This window comes from Mus caroli, unplaced genomic scaffold (genome assembly GCF_978045245.1).
Source record: "Mus caroli unplaced genomic scaffold, Mus_caroli_1 scaffold_16, whole genome shotgun sequence".
Classification (NCBI taxonomy): Eukaryota; Metazoa; Chordata; class Mammalia; order Rodentia; family Muridae; genus Mus; species Mus caroli.
The window spans coordinates 75,376,846-75,398,019 of NW_028227271.1; positions in this window are offsets into that span (position 1 = coordinate 75,376,846).

Here is a 21,174-nt window from a genome sequence, read left to right on the forward strand (position 1 = left end):
CTGTGACATCTAGGTTGTTTCCAGCTTCTGGTTTTTGCAAATAAGGCCACTATGAACATAGTGGAACACATGCCCCTGTGGCATGGTGGAGCATTATTTGGGCATATGCCCAGGAGTGGTATAGCTGGGAGTTCAGGAAGATCTATTAAGCTCCAGAGTGTTTTCACCAATTTGAAATCCCCCCTCCTCCAGCAATGGAGGAGTGTTCCTCTTTCTCCACATCCTCACCAACATGTGCTGTCACCTGAGGTTTTGATCTTAGCCATTCTGATTGGTATAAGGTGGAATCTCAGGGTCAGGGTCACTTTGATTTTCATTTTCCTGATCACTATGGACTTTGAACATCTATTTAAGTGTTTCTCAGCTATGCAATAAAATGATCCTGAGTGAGGTAACTCAGACCCCAAAAGACATGCATGGTATGTACTCACTAATAAATAAACATTAGCCAAAAACCTGAAGACCCAAGATGCAATCCACAGAACTCAAAAAGGTTGACAAGCCAAAGGGCCCAAGTGAGGATGCCTCAATCTCACTTGAGAGGGAGAAGAAAGCAACCACAGGGGCAGAGGGAGAGAAGGACCTGAGTGGGAAAGGGGACAGGAAGGGGGAAAGGGGAACATGATCAGGTATGAAGAGAGAACAGGACTGAAGCCATCAATTCACCCAAGGTAATAACTTCAGATGTCCAGATGGCCTAGGCTCTGGGAGTTCATAAAGGCAAATAGATTCCATTCAAGTGATTCCTAAGATGAGGCATGGATCATTCTCTGAGCTCTGTGTTAGGTGCCATGACTGTTGACAGATAAAATAAATGAAAACAACAAAAATAAAATAAAATAAAATAAAATAAAATAAAATAAAATAAAAAATAAAATAAAATAAAATAAAACAAAACAAAACAAACAAGCAAACAAAAATCAATGGCAACCATCTTTAAGGGAATAAGAGATTTTCCTATGGACCTGGTTTGATTGATCATAGTGAGGGAACACACATTAGGTTGCTACAAGTTCCATGTTCCATTGTATATGCATATTTATGAAGTTTTTGTACTTTTACAAAACAAAGAAATTCATAAATTCAGGCAATTTTTAAATACATTGCTGGGTACACTAGAGAGACAGGTTTCAATGAGATGGGGGCAGGTTCAGTGGGCAGGGAGCCTAACATATAAACTGATTCCATTCCCAACTCTTGGATTTGTGGGAGTTAATGTCCTTCTAAGTCAGTAGTTTTTAAGAGGTCTCATTAAATTTATTATTAAAAAACCATTCTATGTTAATAGGCTCTCAAATATTTTTTGTTTATTATCAGGAAATATTTGTTCAGATACAGAATGGGATCAAGCAATTACTGATCTGGAAAGGTAAAACTAGACCCCAAAATCATAAGTAATATCTTAACCTGCAAAATCCCAACCCCTCCACAGTACTGAAATTCCAGTCCACCCAGCAGACACAGACTGCTTCAGGAGGCTGTGTTCACAGCCAGACACAGCTTCTTTTCAGGAATTTTCATTCACATACCCTAGCTCTGATTCTTCCTGTCTGTCTACTCTGTGATTGCAGTTGAGGATTTTTATCTTCTTGCTCTGGCTGCCATGATTCCCTGACCATCATGAATTCTCCCCTTGGGACTGTAAGCCCAAGTAAATTCTTAGTTTTATATGTTGCATCTGACCCTGCTGTTTTATCACAGTAACAGGAAAGTAAATAATACAGAAATTGGTCCCAAAGGGTGTTGGCTGAAAAACCTGGACATGTTAGTTTTGTTGCTGTTCTGTTTTGGGGGTTTTTTGTTTTGTTTGATTTTATTTTTGTTCCTGTTGAGTCTAAGACTTTGGAGTTTGGACTAAAAATGCATTTGAATATTATACCCAATTTAGTTGGCCCATAAAGTAGAAGCCCAAGAGACAGTAGCATTGAGAGCAATGACTATAGATGTAACAGAAACTTTAGAAGTTTGGTATGGTTCTTTCTCCTAGCCCCATGTTCACAAAATAAGACTCAGATTCAAAATATAATTACAAATTCCTTGACTATATAGCTAGGCTTTACTTGGACTACATCATAACATAAAGTAACCCATTTATTTTAACCCACATTCAGCCACTTGACTGGTTACCTGTGCTCAGGTACCATGCATACAATATCACATATTCCAGGGCGAATCTACAGTTCCTGGCTCTATCCCAGAATCCTTTCAGCCTCCTGGATGACCCACCTTCTATTCTAACCTTTCCTATAGGCCACAGGTTTTGTTTTGTTTTTAAAAACAGGTGGTGAGTAAATATAATACACAAGATATTCTTTCTACAAGAATTAAAATTAGCAACTGGACTAGAAGGCACTCACATGATATTTTGACAATGTATCTGACTTCCAACTGCTAATTTCTTAAGACCTTGACTGATAATAAAGTAAAAGATTATTTACTAATTATTTTGGGGAAATGAAATTTCAGGACAGCCTAACATTGATTCTGTTGCTTGTTTATTACTAATTTCTTTTATGCATGCCTATGGTAAAAAAACACCAGTAAAAGAAAAATGTACACTTTGGATGTAAAGAGAACATTAGAAAGTGCAAAGCTGACATTGGTGCTTAAAGGAGGCTGTCATGGTTAAGAGGATTAGCACAGTTAAGGAGAGGCCTTTTGCTGGAACAATAGGAAGAATGCTCTCATGGAAAAAAATTCACTGAGTTAAGCTTCCAACCTGTGAGAGAGAGATCTCAGAGCTGCAAATGTGATTCAAAGTTGCCAGGTGGTGGTGGCACCAGCCTTTAATTCCAGCAATCTGGAGGCAGAGCCAGGACTCCTGGCTCTAGTTCAAGACTAGCCTGGTTTACTAAGGGAATTCTACAACAGCCTCCACTGCACAAAGAAAACCTGTTTCAGCAAAACAAAACAAAACAACAACAGAAATCAAGCAAAGGTTGATTAATTTTAGCAGTGTTGTCTACTTGTTATTGACTTTGGACTGATGATACCAATAAATGCTTCTTAATTCAAAGGGATTAAATGATAATCTTATTTCCTGAAGCTGAAATATGAGTGCTTGTGGCTTGGGAAAACAAAGATACAGCTTATGCCAAGTCTACAAATTCTTCAACATGGGAGTAGTTTCATAGTAACAGAACAACGGAAGTTATACATCAGGACAATCGAAAAATAGTTTTTAAACCATGCTTTTAATTTAAATAGAATTACATCATCTTCTCCCCTCCATTTTCTCCCTCCAGCTCTTTCTAGCTATCTTTCATTGAACCATTCCAACTCTCAAGTTGATAGCTTCTCCTTACTTATTACATACATATATACACATATATACACACATATATATTTACTTATTACACACATACACACACACATGTTTGCACATACATGAACACAAGCTGTGGAGTCTACCTTTGATATTTGAGACTGGATTTCACTGGACTGTTCTTGAGCACAGGAGACCTCAAAGCCTTCTTTCAAAGTGAGACCCCTCCTAATAGTGTTACTCCCTGTGGGCCATGCACTCAAATACATGAACCTGTGGGGCCATACCTATTAAAACCACCACATAGTTATTACATTTCTTCCACTTAATTCTTATACCATGATTCTACTTTAGCTGATATTATGAAGAAGTATGGGGAAATGAGTGTCTATGTACAGTGCTGCTGAGAAGTTATATTGTTATGACAACTTGAGAAAACAATTTGTCATGAGCTATCACACGAAAAACGTAAGTCTCTGTCTGAGAAAGCACACATAGCCATCTTGAGAGGTAGTGTAATATGCCTAAGAAAGCATTTGTTTAACAATCCAGAACAACATTGATCATAGAATCAGCAAGCAAAAGCTAAAATGCTAGTAAATTTAAGGCAGTTTGTATAATGCAGACATAATGAGTGAAATACTAAATGGTCACTCTCTGACAATGCATCAGGGGGTATCTTGTCCCCTAAGCTTGAAATAGGAAGTTCTGTACCTTCCACGTCACTGTAATAGGTAGATGTCAAAGGGGTTTTATAAGCAAGGAATTCTACATACATTCCTACTACATATTTCAGTGTACATTTTTATGTAAAACCAGCATGTTCATTCACCCAGCTGTTTTTTTAAACATACAGATTATATTTCCCTAATGACATGTTAGATAATTATAATAATTTTCAAATAAATCATGAACTGAGAAAGATGATGAACTCATATTTCCATTGAACTCAAAATAGTGTTTGTCAGGAAGCTTTTTTTTATTCTATATAATTTTTTGATAAATGTTTATTTATTTATTTATTTAATGTATGTGAGCACATTGTTGCTCTCTTAAGATACACCAGAAGAGGGCACTGAATCCCATTACAGATGGTTTTGAGTCATCATGTGATTGCTGAACTCAGAATCTCTAGAAGAGCAGTCAGTGTTCTCAATCACTGAGGCATCTACCCACCCCTTTGATAATTCTTTTTATTTTATTTTATTTTTTGTTATTGGATATTTTCTTTATCTACATTTCAAATGGTATCGACTTCCCTGGTCCACCCCCCTGAAGCCCTCTATTCCATTCTCCACCAGCTGCTTCTATGAGGGTGTTCCCCCATCTATCCACCCACCCATGCATTGCTGCCTTCCCACCCTCACATTCCCCTATACTGTGGTATCAAGTCTTCACAGGACCAAGGGTCTCTCCTCCCATTGATTCCTGACAAGGCCATCCTCTCCTACATATGTGGCTAGAGCCATGGGTCCCTCCATGTGTACTCTTTGGTTGGTGGTTTAGTCTCTGGGAGCTCTGGGGGACCTGGTTGGTTGATATTGTTGTTCTTCTTATGGGGTTGCGAACCCGTTCTACTCCTTCAGACCTTTCTCTAACTCCACCAATGGGGACCCTGTGCTCAGTCCAATGGTTGGCTATGAGCATCTGCCTTTGTATTTGTCAAGCTCTGGCAAATTCTCTTAGGAGACAGCTATATCAGGCTGCTGAAAACAAGCTTTTTTTGGCATCCAAAATAGTGTCTGGGCTTGGTAACTATATATGGGATGGATCCCTAGGTGGGGCAGTCTCTGGATGGACTTGCCTTCAGTCTCTGCTCCACACCTTGTTTTCATATTTCCTCCCATGGTTATTTTGTTTCCCCTTCTGAGAAAGACTATCCACACTTTGGTCTTCCTTCTTCTTAAGCTTCATGTCGTCTGAGAATTGTATCTTGGGTATTCTGAGCTTTTGGGCTAATATCTACTTATCAGTGAATGCACATCATGTGTGTCTTTTTGTGATTGGATTACCTCACTTAGTATATTTTTCTAGGTCCATTCATTTGCCTGAAAATTCAACAAAATCATTGATTTTAATAGCTGAGTAGTAATACATTGTGTAAATGTACCATATTTTCTGTATCCATTCCTTTGTCGAGGGACATCTGGATTCTTTCCAGTTTCTGGCTATTATAAATAAGGCTGCTATGAACATAGTGGAGCATGTGTCCTTATAATATGTTGGAACATCTTCTGGGTATATGCCCAGGAGAGCTATTGCTGGATCTCCCAGTAGTACAATGTGCAATTTTCTGAGGAACCACCAGACTGATTTCCAGAGTGGTTGTACCAGCTTGCAAAACCACCAGCAATAGAAGGGTGTTCCTCTTTCTTACACATCCTCACCAGCATCTGCTGCTACCCGAGTTTTTGATCTTAGCCATTCTAACTGGTGTTAGATAGAATCACCAGGTTGTTTGATTTGCATTTCCCTGATGATTAAGGCCGTTGCACATTTCTTTAGGTGCTTCTCAGTCATTTGATAGTCCTCAGTTGAGAATTTTTTTTTTAGCTCTGTACTCCATTTTTAATAGGGTTATTTTGATTCTCTGCAGTCTAAAATACACCAAAGAATAGAGGGCAGGTATTAATCAAACTTGGGGCTGAAATCAGCATAGTAGAAACAAAAAGAACTATATAAAGAGTCAACAAAACCAGGAGCTGGTTCTTTGAGAAAATCAGTAAGATAGATAAACACTTAGACAGACTAACCAGAGGGCATAGAGACAGTATATAAATTAACAAAATCAGTAACAAAAGGAAGATATAACAACAAAAACTGAGGAAATTGTAAAAATCATCAGATTCTACTACAAAAGCCTACACTCAACAAAACTGGAAAATTTGGATAAAATGGACAAATCTCTAGACAGATACCAGTTAATAAAGTTAAATCAGGATCAGATACACCATTTAAACAGACCCACAATCCCTAAAGAAATAGCAGCAGTCATTAAAATTCTCCCAACCCAAAAAAGCCCAGGATAAGATGGGTTTCATCCAGAATTCTAACAGACTTTCTAAGAAGACCTAATACCAAAACTCTTCAAACTATTCCACAAAATAGAAACAGAAGGAACACTACAAAATTTGTTCTATAAAGCCACAATTACACTTATACCTAAACCACACAAAGACCCAACAAAGAAAGGGAACTTTAGACCAATTTCCTGTGGGGCCATGAAAGGCAGCCTGTTTTGGTTAAGTACAGCTTGCTCCAGAGAAGCAGTAGAAAACTCTACAAGGAACAGTAAGCCACGTTCCCAGAGACAGGTGCCTGACACCACAGAACCCCCAACTCCATAATTCTGTGACTATCAGTCATGCAGACAAAGCCCCAAGCTTCGGGCATTCTGGCTAGACTCCACCCCCACAGTTACCCAACAATAGCCAGGTATGCTCCACTCCATAGTTACCTGGCAACAACAAAGTATCCCAGCCCACTATAAAAGGAGCTGCTTAGCCCCTCCTTGTTCTCTTAAGCTTTCACCTTTCTTACTTTCATCTCTAGCTCTTCTTTTCCCCCTCCCTTCCCCCTTCTCTCCACATGGCTATGGCCCATCTCTCTTTCTTTTATGTTCTATCTTCCTTTCTGTCTTTCTATAATAAAGCTCTAAAACCATAGACTATCTCTGCTCATCAAGACTGGTCATACTTGAATCATGGAATAGGCTTTTCCCTAAAGAGCTGAGACTGAGAAGCTGTTATCTCATGCCTCCATGAGGCCCAGAGACCTCAGACTGTCCCTTGTCCAACCCTCTGCAGACTGGGGTCCATAGCTTCCCAGAGCCAGACACCACCCAAGACCACATGGAAAGCACTCCTCAGAGTCTGCCCTTCCAGTGAACTGGATTTGGAGCGAGTGGGTTCAGAGCAAACCTCACTCAAACAAAACAGGCTGCCTTTCACAGCCCCACAACTTCCCTTAAAAAAATTCTTGCAAACAGAATCCAAGAACACATCAAAACGACCATCCATCATGATCAAGTAAGCTTCATCCTGATGCAGGGATGGTTCAATATACATAAATCTATCAAAGAAATACACTATATAAACAAACTCAAGGGGGAAAAAAACTATAATCATCTCACTAGATACTTAGAAAACATTCGACAAAATTTAACACCCCTTCATAGTTAAGCAGCACTCATGGAGAAATAAATGGGGTGGGAAAGAACCCACAACCCATCAGAGCTTGAGTGCTCTGGGTGGGCAGGACTGGGGAACAGCTGCTCACTCTCTAAGTCACCTGGGCGACCATCTGGCTGTGGGAAGCTATGGACCCAGTCCACAGGGGTAGAGAGGGAGCAATGTCGGGTCACTGAGGCCAGACATGTCAGGTTCTCAGTTTCAGACATCCCAGATGTCACTGTATGTTGCAAAAGAGCTGAGAACAAAGTGAGGGCCCTGGGGGCAACTCCTTCAGCCTGGGAGCTGAAGGGAGAAGAGGGCAGGGGGAGGAGGGGTGCTGGGTGTTTTCCACATGGGTAAGAGCCCTTGGGCTGGTCCATGGCTGAATTACAGGAAGGCCTTCCTGTGGGAGAATCGATGAGGCTCTTTAGGGGAAGGCCATTTCCAACATTTCAAGTATGGCAGGTCTTGATGAGCAGAGACCATCTATGTTTTTAGCACTTTATTATAGAAAGGCAGTGAGAGAGAAGGAAGAAAGAGAGAGAGACCAGCCATGGCCACATGAAGAGAGGAGGGAATGGAGGGGGTGAAGGAGAGCTAGAGATGAAAATAAGAAAGGTGAAAGCTTAAGAGAGAGAGGAGGGGCCAAGCATCCCCATTTTATAGTGGGCTGGGCTATCTTGCAGTTGCAGGGTAGCTGTGGGGAGGAGCATACCTGGCTATAGTCGGGTAACTGTGGGGGTGGAGTCTAGCCAGAATGCCAGGAGCTTGGGACTTTGTGTGACTGGTAGTCACAGGAATATGGAGTTGGGGGCTCCATGATGTTAGGTGCCTGCCGCAGGCAAAAACTGCCACAGACCCTCTGGGCCCCTTTGTCTGCATGGAATGGGTCTCTCATCGCGGGTGGGCAAAGCATCGGATGAGTGACAAATAGACGCACACAGGAGAGGTCGTGTGGAATCTGAACGTATTTTTCAAATCGAGCATCAGACTTTTTATGCAGAAGACAATAAGGAAGTTGAGTGACACACCAGCAAGGTACAAAGAGGTTACTGGATTCTTACACAAAACAGAGGAATGCAAACACAGACGGTCTAACGGGAACCACCTGGGATAGAATTCATTGTTAACAACTGGGATCAAAAAGGACTCCACCCAAGATTCACTTAATCTTAGAAGCCAGGGTCAAGGGCTTCGTGCCCTTGCCATAGTTCCTATTTTAGTCCATTGTATAGTCCATCTTCCCCTTAGGCCATTATAAATACGTGTATATGGGTGTAACTCTGCTATAGTTCTAAGTATCTATTCTGGTTTCTCCTTTGGTCTGAAACTTCCTTCTTCCTTAGTGATGGTAAATTCCTGTGCAAGGGAGTGACTTAGCTTTTACATTCTTACTGAATTTCAAGCCCATGGTCTTGCTCAAGGACATTCTAGGACTGTTGGAACACTGGCAGAAGGCTTTAGCTATGTCAGAATTCAATCTTAAAAGGTACTTATAATAGGAAAATACTGAAAGAGAGCACGTGAATCTATACACTAGACTAACACGGGAATGGAAAATTAATGTATGGGTTAGAGGGAACGCCAGACTCCAGGAGGAGAGCTTCCTTGAAGCTCTTTGCCTCATGAGTGACTTTCAAGCCTATCGGCTTGAGCAAACTCGACCAGGAGCATGGCAGGGGCCTATGTTGGGGAATGCAGCTAAATGTTCTTTGTATAGTTTTCTACTGGGTCTCCAGAGTAAGATTCACTCAACTAAAACACAGGCACCTTTAATGGTCCCACACTTCATGGTAAAAGTCTTGGGAAGATTAGGAATTCAAGGCCTGTACCTAAACATAGTAAAATTAATATATAGCAAATGAATAGCTAATATCAAACTAAATGGAGAGAAAACTGAAGCAATCCCACTAAAATTAGGGAGTAGACAAGACTGCCCACTCTCTCTCTACCAATTCAATATAGTATTCAAATTCCTAGCCAGAGCAATTAGACAGCAAAAGGAAGTCAAATGGATAAAAATTAGAAAGAAGAAGTCAAAATATCACTATTTGCAGAAGACATGATAGTATACTTAAGTGACCCCAAAAGTTCCACCAGAGAACTCCCACAGCTGATAAAAAGTGTAGCTAGACATAAAATTAATTCAAACAAATCAGTACCCTTCTTCTACTCAAAGGATAAATGGACTGAGAAAGAAATTAGGAAAATGACACCCTTCACAACAGTCACAAATAATAAAAAAATTCCTTGGAGTGACTCTAACCAAGAAAATGAAAGATCTGTATGATAAGAATTTCAAGTCCCTGAAGAAAGAAATCGAAGAAGATCTCAGAAGATGGAAAGATCTCCCATGTTCATGGATTGTCAGGATTAATATAGTAAAAATGGCCATCTTGCCAAAAGCAATCTACAGATTCAATGCAATCTCCATGAAAATTCCAACTCACTTATTCATAGAGTTAGAAAGAAAAATTTGTAAAGTCATTTGGAGTAACAAAAACCCAGGATAGAAAAAACTATTCTCAACAATAAAAGAACATCTGGGGGAATCACCATGCCTGACCTCAAGCTGTATTAAGAGCAATAGTGATGAAAACTGCATGGTATTGGTACAGATACAAGGCAGGTAGATCAATGGAATAGAATTGAAGACCCAGAAATGAACCCACATACCTATGGTCACTTTGACAAAGGAGCTGAAACCATCCAGTGGAAAAAAAGACAGCAGTTTCAACAAATGGTGCTGGCTCAACTGGAGGTCAGCATGTAGAAGAATGCAAATTGATCCATTCCTATCTCCTTGGACAAAGCTCAAGTCAAAGTGGATCAAGGACCTCCACATAAAACCAGATACACTGAAACTTCTAGAAAAAAAAGTGGGGGAAGAGCCTTGAACACGTGGGCACAGGTGATAATTTCCTGAACAGAACACCAATGGCTTGTGCTCTAAGATCACCAATAGATATATTGCAAAAATATGTCTAGATATCAGCAATAGATTTTAAGTGAAATATAAATGTATGAAATCTGATATGTTAGAAATGCAGGGGACTGTAAGTTGTGTGTGTGTGTTAAAAACATCATCAAAAGCTGTTGCATATGTTCAGTAAGATTAAATAGGGCGATTTCTCCTCCTTCAAGGTCATCTACAGTCACCCTCAGTTTCACTGTATCGTCATCCCTCTTTTGGATTTGTCTGTTTTGTAGGGTATGACAATTATATTCTTCTCTCATTTGCTGAGTGAGGTAGAGAAGTCAAAAGAGCAAGGCTGCATTACTTTAGGACTGTTTCTTTGTCTTACAATTTTCTTGTCTTATTTATTTATTTATTATTTTTGAGGTAAGGTTTTGTTAATTACCACAGGTTTCTCTGTGACTCAATGTAGAGTAGGCCAAGTAGCCCAAAAGGTCCCAGCAGTCTTCCTGCCTCAGGTTCTCAAAGGCTGGATTGAAAGTGTAAGCAACCATATCCATTGAGAGAATATCATTTTTGCAACAACTGCTTTTCAATACTTGCCTTACAAATTCAATACTTGCCTGAAATATTAAATTAGGATCACCATCTGTGAGGTCATGTCCATCTGCGTTAGCCCATTCTTTCTTTCATATAGGAAGATTCTGACATATGAAAAAAAATCAACTATTCATTTTGTAAATGAAAACATAATTCTGTAACCACTTTTCTGAGTGAAATGGGTAACACAGATGGTGAGGGAATCACTGGTGAGGGAATGCTTTGGTTCCAAGGGGAAGCAGTCAGGTCATCAGGTCACTAGATGCTCAATGTGGGTATATCTATATGTGCAGTTAGAATGTATTATGTCATGAGAAATGTTCTTGTTTGTAATTTTCAGAGACTAACTGTTAAAGAAAAAAAAAAGATATTATAAAATCAGATCTTGGTGTGTTGAATGGGATTAGCAATTCATAATGCAGGAGCAGTTTGCTTCATATACAAGTGTTGCACTCACCTCCTCCAGCAAGAAAAAAACGCAACACGGTCAGATTCTTCTCAATAGCCTTTTTTATTTTAGGAACACCTCCATGCTACGGGAGAACTCCAGAAACCCCGGGAGGACTGCTTATATACACCCCAGCACTGGGGAGAGCTATGTGTCCTCCTGGAATTGGTCAGTATGTCGGCACTTTGATTCCTATGCACCCGCTCGGGAGGGGTTGGCGCCAGATTCGGGCTAGCAATGGTGTTGTTTACTGTGCTGGTGTACCGGAGGTCGGCGCCATCTACATACAAGAGTTGGTTGATAAATGATGCATTGGGTTTCAGGTGTGTAATCCTGGAAAGATTAATCATAACTATAGTCACAATGTTGCAAGATACACTTATCTATAAAGTAAAGGTCATATAAACATTCCCAATATATAATCTGTGCCCCATACACACACCCTAAGCTAAGACTGACTTTCCTGACTAAATTCCTGTCTGAATGGCCAAATGATAGATTTAGCAAAGACATATAGTAGAAAACATACTTTATCACTTGGGTTAGAAGAAATTCAAGGAAAGAACAAAAATTCCCAGGGTTGCTGAGAGTGACTTTTGCAGAGTATTCATAGAAGAGTGTTATTTTGGCATCAGGGATAGTTCCTATCAAAAATGTTTTAAAAGTTTATGTTTCTGACATAATGAGAAACCTTGTTCTAAGAGAATGCATGCAAGATACCCCTTCATTGTCTTTGTGGATTTTATGTCAGGTTGTAATGATGTCAAGTTACATTGAAGATCTTGCACTGCTCTGCCGTATTTGATTTATGAGACTCTTGTACATTGGAATAATTGTGAGGCTTAAGGAAAAATAACTGAAGGAAATATTCCTACATAAGTTAAAGAGTATTTGAGAGGACATCCATCACTGTGCATCTATGAAATTAAAAGTTTGAATCATACAACAGTACAGTCTTAGTAGGGACAATATCATATAAATGCTAGAATTCTATTCTCCTTACTGTTAATTTCAAGAAATCTTAGATTATTTGGTGTTAATAGGTTTGAAAACATAGTGGGTTGTGCTTCTATACTTATGAATATATGCAGAGAGAAAGTAATAGATATAATAGATTATATATATATATATATATATATATATATATATATATATATATATATCGAGTAAAGAAATAGAGACCTTGAATCTGAGAAGGAACAAAGGCCTTACATGGGTAGGATAAAATGGTAGAAAAGCAAGGAAGAGGACTATGTAAATACAAACACAACACACACACACCCCACATCATTAGTTCTAGAATCAGAGTAAAAGTACCAACTTTTGTCAGAACAATTCTCTACACATAGAGCACAGTGATATTCACTAATTCATTTGGGAAAGAATTTAATAAACGTAACATTGGTTTCAGGGTTGCTTACAAAGTGAGGTAACCTTTTGGATGTTTTGTTTGAAGTCTTCAGAGAAATAAATTGCACTCTAGGAATATTAATATGAAGCAGAACCGTTCTCTGTAACTGATAGCTGATATGCCATCTCTGTGGAGGATTTTTGTAGTGTGAATAGGTGCATGCATCCACAGATGATTTCATGAGCATTTTGAGCATTCCTGCTTGTTAGAAATTCTTATAATGAATCCCTAAATGATAGAAGTTTGGCTTTAATGACTATTCATAGGCTCTCATGGCAAATTATTACCCTCTGTTATAGTCAGTGGTAGCATTTGCATTTAAATAATATATTTTGCATTTAATATCTCCTCTTTGCTTCAGTAATGAAAAATAAAACCATGTTGATAACTGGGAAAGTCTAAGAATAAAAACTAAACAAAAGGACTATTTCCCCACTACAATATTCTAATAAGTAAAGATAATGACATCCTCCAAGTAAAGGATGGAGATTTATATTGAACAATTTTATTTCCTTTTATGAAATAGTAATTCTAAAGAAATGTGTTGTCATTAAAGTAAAAATGGGCATTTCTAAATTCAAAAACTATTTTATCTATGCCTAATTATTGTGTATTAGTCCAATAAGTAAATGGGGACTTTTGGGATAGCATTTGAAATGTGAATAGATAAATAAAATGAAAAGAAAAATAAATGCTTATGCCAAGTACTTAAAATAGTTTTTATTTCATAGATATAATAAAGTTGATATAATTTGTTATATTTAGGTACAACTTTAAAACCTGAGATTAAATTCCAGAAATGTAATATTTCATGAATGAAATATTGGCTGGTTGAGATAGGAAGATCATGAATTCAGTGCTAGCCTAGGAATAGAGGAGAATTTGTCATGACAATAGGCAAAACCAAAGAAAGACATTCAAAGGATTAAAAAACATCATAAATCATTATGTACTATATTTGAAAATTATACTTTTCATGATAATTCGTAAAGGTATAGGAATAAAGTCCTTACTTCTATATGTAATTCCACACTATACTTGGCCCCACGATCTGATCTGATTCCCTCAGCACTTCTCAACTGTTGCCCTTTACAGTGAGGCATGGTTTAAAAGACAAGTCAACAAAGAAGCCTTCAGAAGTTACTGACAGCGAGGTTCATTTATGTATACTAGGGAACTCAGCATGATTTGACCATATTACCTTTGACCAACTTTACATTTTCATCAATGAACAGTGTGACATATTTATGTGTAATATTTAGTAATATCCACATCTCATTTGCTGTTCTCTTTCCTTCCCTGTAGTAAAAGAAACCTCAATAACTTCTTCAATATGTTAAATAATAAGCTCATCTTGGGTAGATTCTCCAAGGTTTTAATATCACTACAGTCATTTCAAATGAATTATTGTCTAATAAATCCCATGAACCAAAGTGGCCCTTGTACTTTACATTAACTGATGTACTTCATGTTAATCCTTGGAAAACGTCCTATTGAAGAACCCAATACAGGCATTTGGAAATAAGCTCACAGAGGTTGTGCAAACTGTAGATAGCAAGGTCAGTGCTCAAGTTACTTCTTCATGATAGCAAATATCATATAAATAAATACAGTTCTTTAACTCAGGAATAAACATGCTTTGAAAACTTTAAAAATCTCAACATTCCATATATGTTTTGATATAGAGTTATATTGCAATCGTTTAAGTTTATTCAATTAAAGAAGAGTAAATAAGAGCTATTAACTTAATCCAATAATGATATGTAGAGTTATATAATACACATGTAGATGTTTTAATGAATTATGTTTTATTCCATACCAAATTGTTTTTTATAAACTAATATATATATATATATATATATATATATACACATATATGTATTTTTAATGTTGCATTTTTAAATTTTACTTTTTACTTTCTCACTTTACACCCTGATCACTGGCCTTCTCCTAGTCACCACCTCCCACAGTCCTTGCCCCATCCACCCCTACACCTCTGAGCAGGTGGATCCCCCTGGTTATCCATCCAACCCTGGCATTTCAAGTCTTTGCAAGGCTAGTGAAAGTGGAAAATTACTGGCCACCTGAACTCTTCACCCCAGAGTCTACCTGAACTCTTCAACCCAGAGTCCAACCCCTCCCAACTGAGGACTGTGCCAGGAACATTTTTGAGATAAGGGTTTCCTGGAACAAACCTCAGAATGTTCCAATAGATCGGGTACATTGCCAAATATAGGACACGACCCCATGATTACGTAAAACTCCCTTGGCAAAAACCCTCAGTTACGCAAACTTGTACTTTCCCTGCCCCGCTTCCCCCCTTGGTATTTTCCTATATAAGCCTGTAAAAATTTTGAGCCGTCGTCGATCCTCCTCTACACCATGCTTGGTGTATGAGTTTCGACCCCAGAGCTCTGGTCCATGTGCTTTCTTGTTGTGGCTTTATTAAATCTTCCTTCCTATATTCTGAGTTTGGTCTCAGTGTCTTCTTGGGTTCGCGGCTGTCCCGAGGCTTGAGTGAGGGTCTCCCTCTGGGGGTCTTTCATTTGGGGGCTCGTCCGGGATTTGCGCGACCACCCAGAAGTCCTAGACCCATTTAAAGGTAAGATTTTCAGTTCTGTTTTGGTCTGGTGTCTGTGTTCTGTTTCCACATCTGGTGCGATCGCAGTTTCGGTTTTGCGGACATTCAGTGAGACCGCGCTCCGAGAGGGAACGCGGAGTGGATAAGGATAGACGTGTCCAGGTGTCCACCGTCCGTTCACCCTGGGAGACGTCCCAGGTGGAACAGGGGAGGACCAGGGACGCCTGGTGGACCCCTCTGAAGGCCAAGAGACCATCACCTTGGTGGAAGGTCTCAATCAGCCGGCCTTGGAAAGGCCATCTGATTCTTTGAGTTGCATGAGGTCGACGCGAAGTCGCTGCCGTTTTTGGTTTCTTTTTTGTCTCAGTCTCGTGTCTACTCTCGTTGTGTCTGCTATTATTCTAGAAATGGGACAATCTGCCTCCTCTCCCCTGTCTCTAACTTTGGAGCATTGGGGAGAGGTGAGGGTCAGAGCTCACAACCAGTCGGTGGAGGTTAGAAAAGGTCCTTGGCAGACCTTCTGCACCTCCGAGTGGCCGACATTTGGAGTGGGCTGGCCACCAGAAGGTGCTTTTGACTTGTCACTAATTGCCGCCGTCAGGCAAATTGTTTTCCAGGAAGAAGGAGGTCACCCTGATCAGATCCCCTACATTGTGACTTGGCAGAATCTTGTTCAGTTCCCACCTCCGTGGGTTAAGCCTTGGATTCCAAATCCTTCGAAACTGACAGTCGCGATTGTCCAGTCCGATGCAGCCAGAAAATCCGGTCCCTCAGCACCCCCCAAGATTTATCCAGAGGTTGACGACCTCCTCTGGATGGACTCCCAACCTCCCCCTTACCCCCTGCCCCAGCAGCTGCCTGCAGCCGCCCCGCCACAGGGACCAATAACGAGAGGGGCTCAGGGACCGGCGGGGGGGACTAGGAGCCGCCGAGGCCGAAGCCCTGGGGAGGAAGGGGGGCCGGATTCAACAGTCGCCTTGCCACTTAGAGCACATGTGGGAGGGCCAGCGCCAGGACCTAATGATCTCATTCCTTTACAGTACTGGCCTTTTTCCTCTTCTGATTTATATAATTGGAAAACTAACCACCCTCCTTTCTCAGAAAACCCCTCTGGGCTTATTGGGCTCCTTGAATCACTTATGTTCTCCCATCAACCCACTTGGGATGATTGCCAGCAACTCTTGCAGGTCCTCTTCACCACGGAGGAGAGAGAAAGGATCCTGCTGGAAGCCAGGAAGAATGTCCTAGGGCAAGATGGGACCCCCACTAATCTCCCCAATCTTATAAATGAATCCTTCCCCTTGACTCGTCCTAATTGGGACTACAACACTGTGGAAGGTAGGGAGCATCTCACAGTCTACCGCCGGACTCTAGTAGCGGGGCTCAAAGGGGCCGCACGGCGACCTACTAATTTGGCCAAGGTAAGAGAAGTCCTTCAGGGTCCAGTGGAGCCGCCCTCTGTTTTCTTAGAACGACTAATGGAGACTTACAGGAGGTATACACCATTTGATCCCTCTTCAGAGGGTCAGAAAGCAGCCGTGGCTATGGCTTTCATTGGTCAGTCCGCCCCTGATATCAAGAAAAGGTTACAGAGACTAGAGGGGCTCCAAGATTATACCTTACAGGATTTAGTGAAGGAAGCTGAGAAAGTGTATCACAAAAGGGAGACAGAGGAAGAGAAGCAAGAGAGAGAAAAGAAAGAGATCGAAGAGAGAGAGAATCGGCGTGATCGCCACCAGGAGAGAAACTTAACTAGGATTTTGGCCACAGTAGTAGGTGAAAAATGGTCAGAAAAAGGACAGTCAGGGTACCTTGGCAACAGGGCAAGAAGACCTCCAGGAGAACAGAGACTTCCACTTGAAAAAGACCAGTGTGCATACTGTAAAGAGAAAGGACATTGGGCCAGAAATTGCCCCAAAAAGAAGCCAAGAGGACCCAAGGTGTTGACTATGGAAGAAGACTAGGGGAATCGGGGCTCGGACCCCCTCCCCGAGCCTAGGATAACACTTTCTGTGGAGGGGACTCCTGTTAATTTTTTAATAGACACAGGAGCAGAGCATTCAGTCTTGACTAAACCGTTAGGACGATTAGGAAACAAGAAGACTATGGTGATGGGAGCCACTGGCAGTAAATTTTATCCCTGGACCACTAAGCGAGTTTTAGAAATAGGAAAAAGTCAAGTAACTCACTCTTTTCTTGTAATTCCTGAGTGCCCTGCGCCCCTTCTGGGACGAGACTTGTTAACCAAACTTAAGGCTCAAGTTCAGTTCACCTCAAAGGGACCAGAAGTTACCTGGGGAGAGACCCCTATAGCGTGTTTGGTTCTAAATTTAGAAGAAGAGTATCGCCTCCATGAGCAGGGTCCCAAGCAATTGCCAGACCCTGAATGGCTATCCGCTTTTTCCGGAGTCTGGGCTGAGCAAGCAGGGATGGGGTTAGCCAAACAAGTACCACCGGTCGTGGTAGAATTAAAAGCTGATGCCTCCCCTGTTTCGGTCAGAAAATACCCTATGAGTAGGGAAGCTAAAGAAGGCATCCGGCCACATATACAGAGACTGTTGAAACAAGGAATTCTAGTGCCTTGCCAATCCCCTTGGAACACTCCTCTCCTGCCGGTGCGGAAGCCTGGGACTAATGATTATCGACCAGTGCAAGATTTGAGAGAAGTTAATAAGAGGGTACAGGACATTCACCCTACCGTTCCAAATCCTTACAACCTATTAAGTTCCCTCCCGCCAGAGCGGACTTGGTACACTGTCCTAGACTTAAAAGATGCCTTTTTCTGCCTTCGATTACACCCTAACAGCCAGCCATTGTTCGCTTTTGAGTGGAGGGACCCAGAAGGAGGACACACGGGCCAGCTAACCTGGACAAGGTTGCCCCAGGGATTCAAAAACTCCCCTACTCTTTTCGACGAAGCGCTCCACCGTGACCTTGCGCCTTTTAGAGCGCAAAATCCTCAGATTTCTCTCTTACAGTATGTAGATGACTTACTGGTTGCAGCCTCAACTCAGGAACTGTGCCTTGAAGGAACCAAGAAGCTCCTGAATGAACTGGGTAAGTTGGGGTACCGGGTATCGGCCAAGAAAGCTCAGCTATGTCGTACCGAGGTGACCTACCTAGGATACACCCTCCGAGAAGGAAAGCAGTGGCTCACCGAGGCCAGAAAAAAGACTGTGATGCTGATCCCAACCCCTACCACACCGCGCCAAGTACGTGAGTTTCTGGGGACGGCAGGTTTTTGCAGACTCTGGATACCAGGGTTCGCAACACTGGCGGCCCCTCTATATCCACTTACTAAAGAAAAAGTCCCATTCACCTGGACTGAGGAACACCAAAAAGCCTTTGACAGCATAAAGGCAGCCCTGCTTGCAGCCCCCGCTCTGGCCTTGCCAGATTTGACTAAGCCTTTTACCCTATATGTTGATGAACGGGCTGGAGTAGCCCGCGGGGTCTTGACTCAGACTCTGGGGCCCTGGAAGCGGCCAGTGGCCTACCTATCTAAAAAGCTCGACCCAGTCGCCAGCGGTTGGCCCTCCTGCCTGAAAGCCATTGCTGCAGTAGCCCTGCTTGTTAAAGACGCTGACAAGCTTACTCTGGGTCAGCATGTGACTATAATCGCTCCCCACGCTCTGGAGAGTATTGTACGACAGCCCCCTGACCGGATGACTAATGCCCGGATGACCCACTACCAGAGTTTGTTGCTAAATGATCGAGTAACTTTTGCTCCACCTGCCATCCTCAATCCTGCCACCCTCCTCCCCTTGGCGGATGACTCCACTCCTGTACATCAATGTGCTGATGTCCTGGCTGAAGAGACTGGAACGAGGAGGGATCTGACTGATCAGCCTTGGCCAGGTGTGCCTGCCTGGTACACAGATGGTAGCAGCTATGTGGTGGAGGGAAGAAGGAGAGCAGGAGCGGCAGTGGTAGATGGAAAACAGGTAATTTGGGCGAGCAGTCTTCCAGAAGGAACTTCGGCTCAGAGGGCTGAACTTCTGGCGCTAACCCAAGCCCTGAGGTTGGCTGAAGGTAAGGCGGTCAACATTTACACTGATAGCCGCTATGCTTTCGCTACAGCCCATATCCATGGGGCCATCTACCAACAGAGGGGGCTACTTACCTCGGCAGGTAAAGACATTAAAAACAAAGAAGAAATTCTGGCTCTCCTAGAGGCTATACATATGCCAAAAAAAGTGGCTATTATCCACTGTCCGGGCCACCAAAAAGGACAGGATCCTGTGGCCCGAGGGAACCAGATGGCTGATGTAGCAGCAAAGCAGGCAGCTCAGGGGGTAACAATCATGGTAGAAAAAGGCAGGCCCCTGCCAGAGCCCTCACCGGCAACTGGTCCTAATTATACTTATTCTGATGAAGATTTTAAACTATTAGATTCCATGGTTTGTCGCAAACAGGCGGAGGAATTCAATTTTAGGGGGCTAGCACGGACTGTAGATGGGCGTATTATTTTACCTACAAAAGAAGGAAGAGACTATGTCCAAAAATTACATCAACTGACTCACCTGGGATCTGATAAACTCCTACAGCTGATCAAGAGTTCCGATTATTATATTTTAAAACTTAACTCGGTAGTACAACAGGTGATTGACTCCTGTCAGGCTTGTGCTCTCACCAATGCTGCCCGACCTTACAAAGAACAAGGAAAGAGACAACGAGGAGATCGTCCCGGAGTTTACTGGGAAGTGGACTTCACTGAAATTAAACCAGGAATGTATGGCAACAAGTACCTGCTGGTATTTATAGACACCTTTTCCGGATGGGTAGAGGCTTTTCCCACTAAGTCTGAAACTGCTCAGGTGGTAACCAAGAAGATCCTTGAAGAAATCCTACCCCGGTTTGGGATCCCCAAGGTAATTGGCTCAGACAACGGGCCCGCATTTGTTGCCCAGGTAAGTCAGGGATTAGCCTCACAATTGGGGACTGATTGGAAGTTACATTGTGCTTATAGACCCCAGAGCTCAGGGCAGGTAGAAAGAATGAACAGACTCTAAAAGAGACCCTAACTAAATTAGCTATTGAGACCGGCGGTAAAGACTGGGTGACCCTCCTTCCCTTTGCAGTTCTTAGAGTCCGAAACACACCTGGACGTTTCGGTCTTACCCCTTATGAAATTCTACATGGGGGACCGCCCCCCTTGACTGAGTCTGGCGGGATATTGGATCCCTGTGTTGACTCTTCCTCACCCTCTGCTCTGTTTACCCATTTAAAGGCCTTAGAAGTTGTCAGAACACAGATCTGGAACCAGATCAAAGAAGCTTATGCACCGGGGACTACAGCAGTGCCCCACGGGTTCCAGGTTGGAGATTCGGTCCTTGTCAGATGACATCGTGCTGGCACTCTTGAGCCTCGGTGGAAAGGACCATATCTGGTGCTGTTAACAACTCCCACGGCAGTAAAGGTAGACGGAATCGCCGCCTGGATCCACGCCTCCCACGTCAAGAAGGCTCCTAGTCAGGGTAGAGGCAACCATGAAGACAACTGGACGGTGGCAGCTACTGACAATCCTCTTAAACTTCACTTGTGTCGCGGGTGTCACCCTAAGCCTAGGGAACCACAACCCTCATGCTCCAATTCAACAGTCTTGGGAAGTACTTAATGAAGAGGGAAACATTGTATGGGCAGTCACTGCAGTCCACCCCCCTTGGACTTGGTGGCCTGATCTCACACCTGACATCTGTAAGTTAGCAGCAGGATCTCCTAATTGGGACCTCCCCGATCATACTGATCTTCGTAACCCACCCCCTGAACAGAGGTGTGTT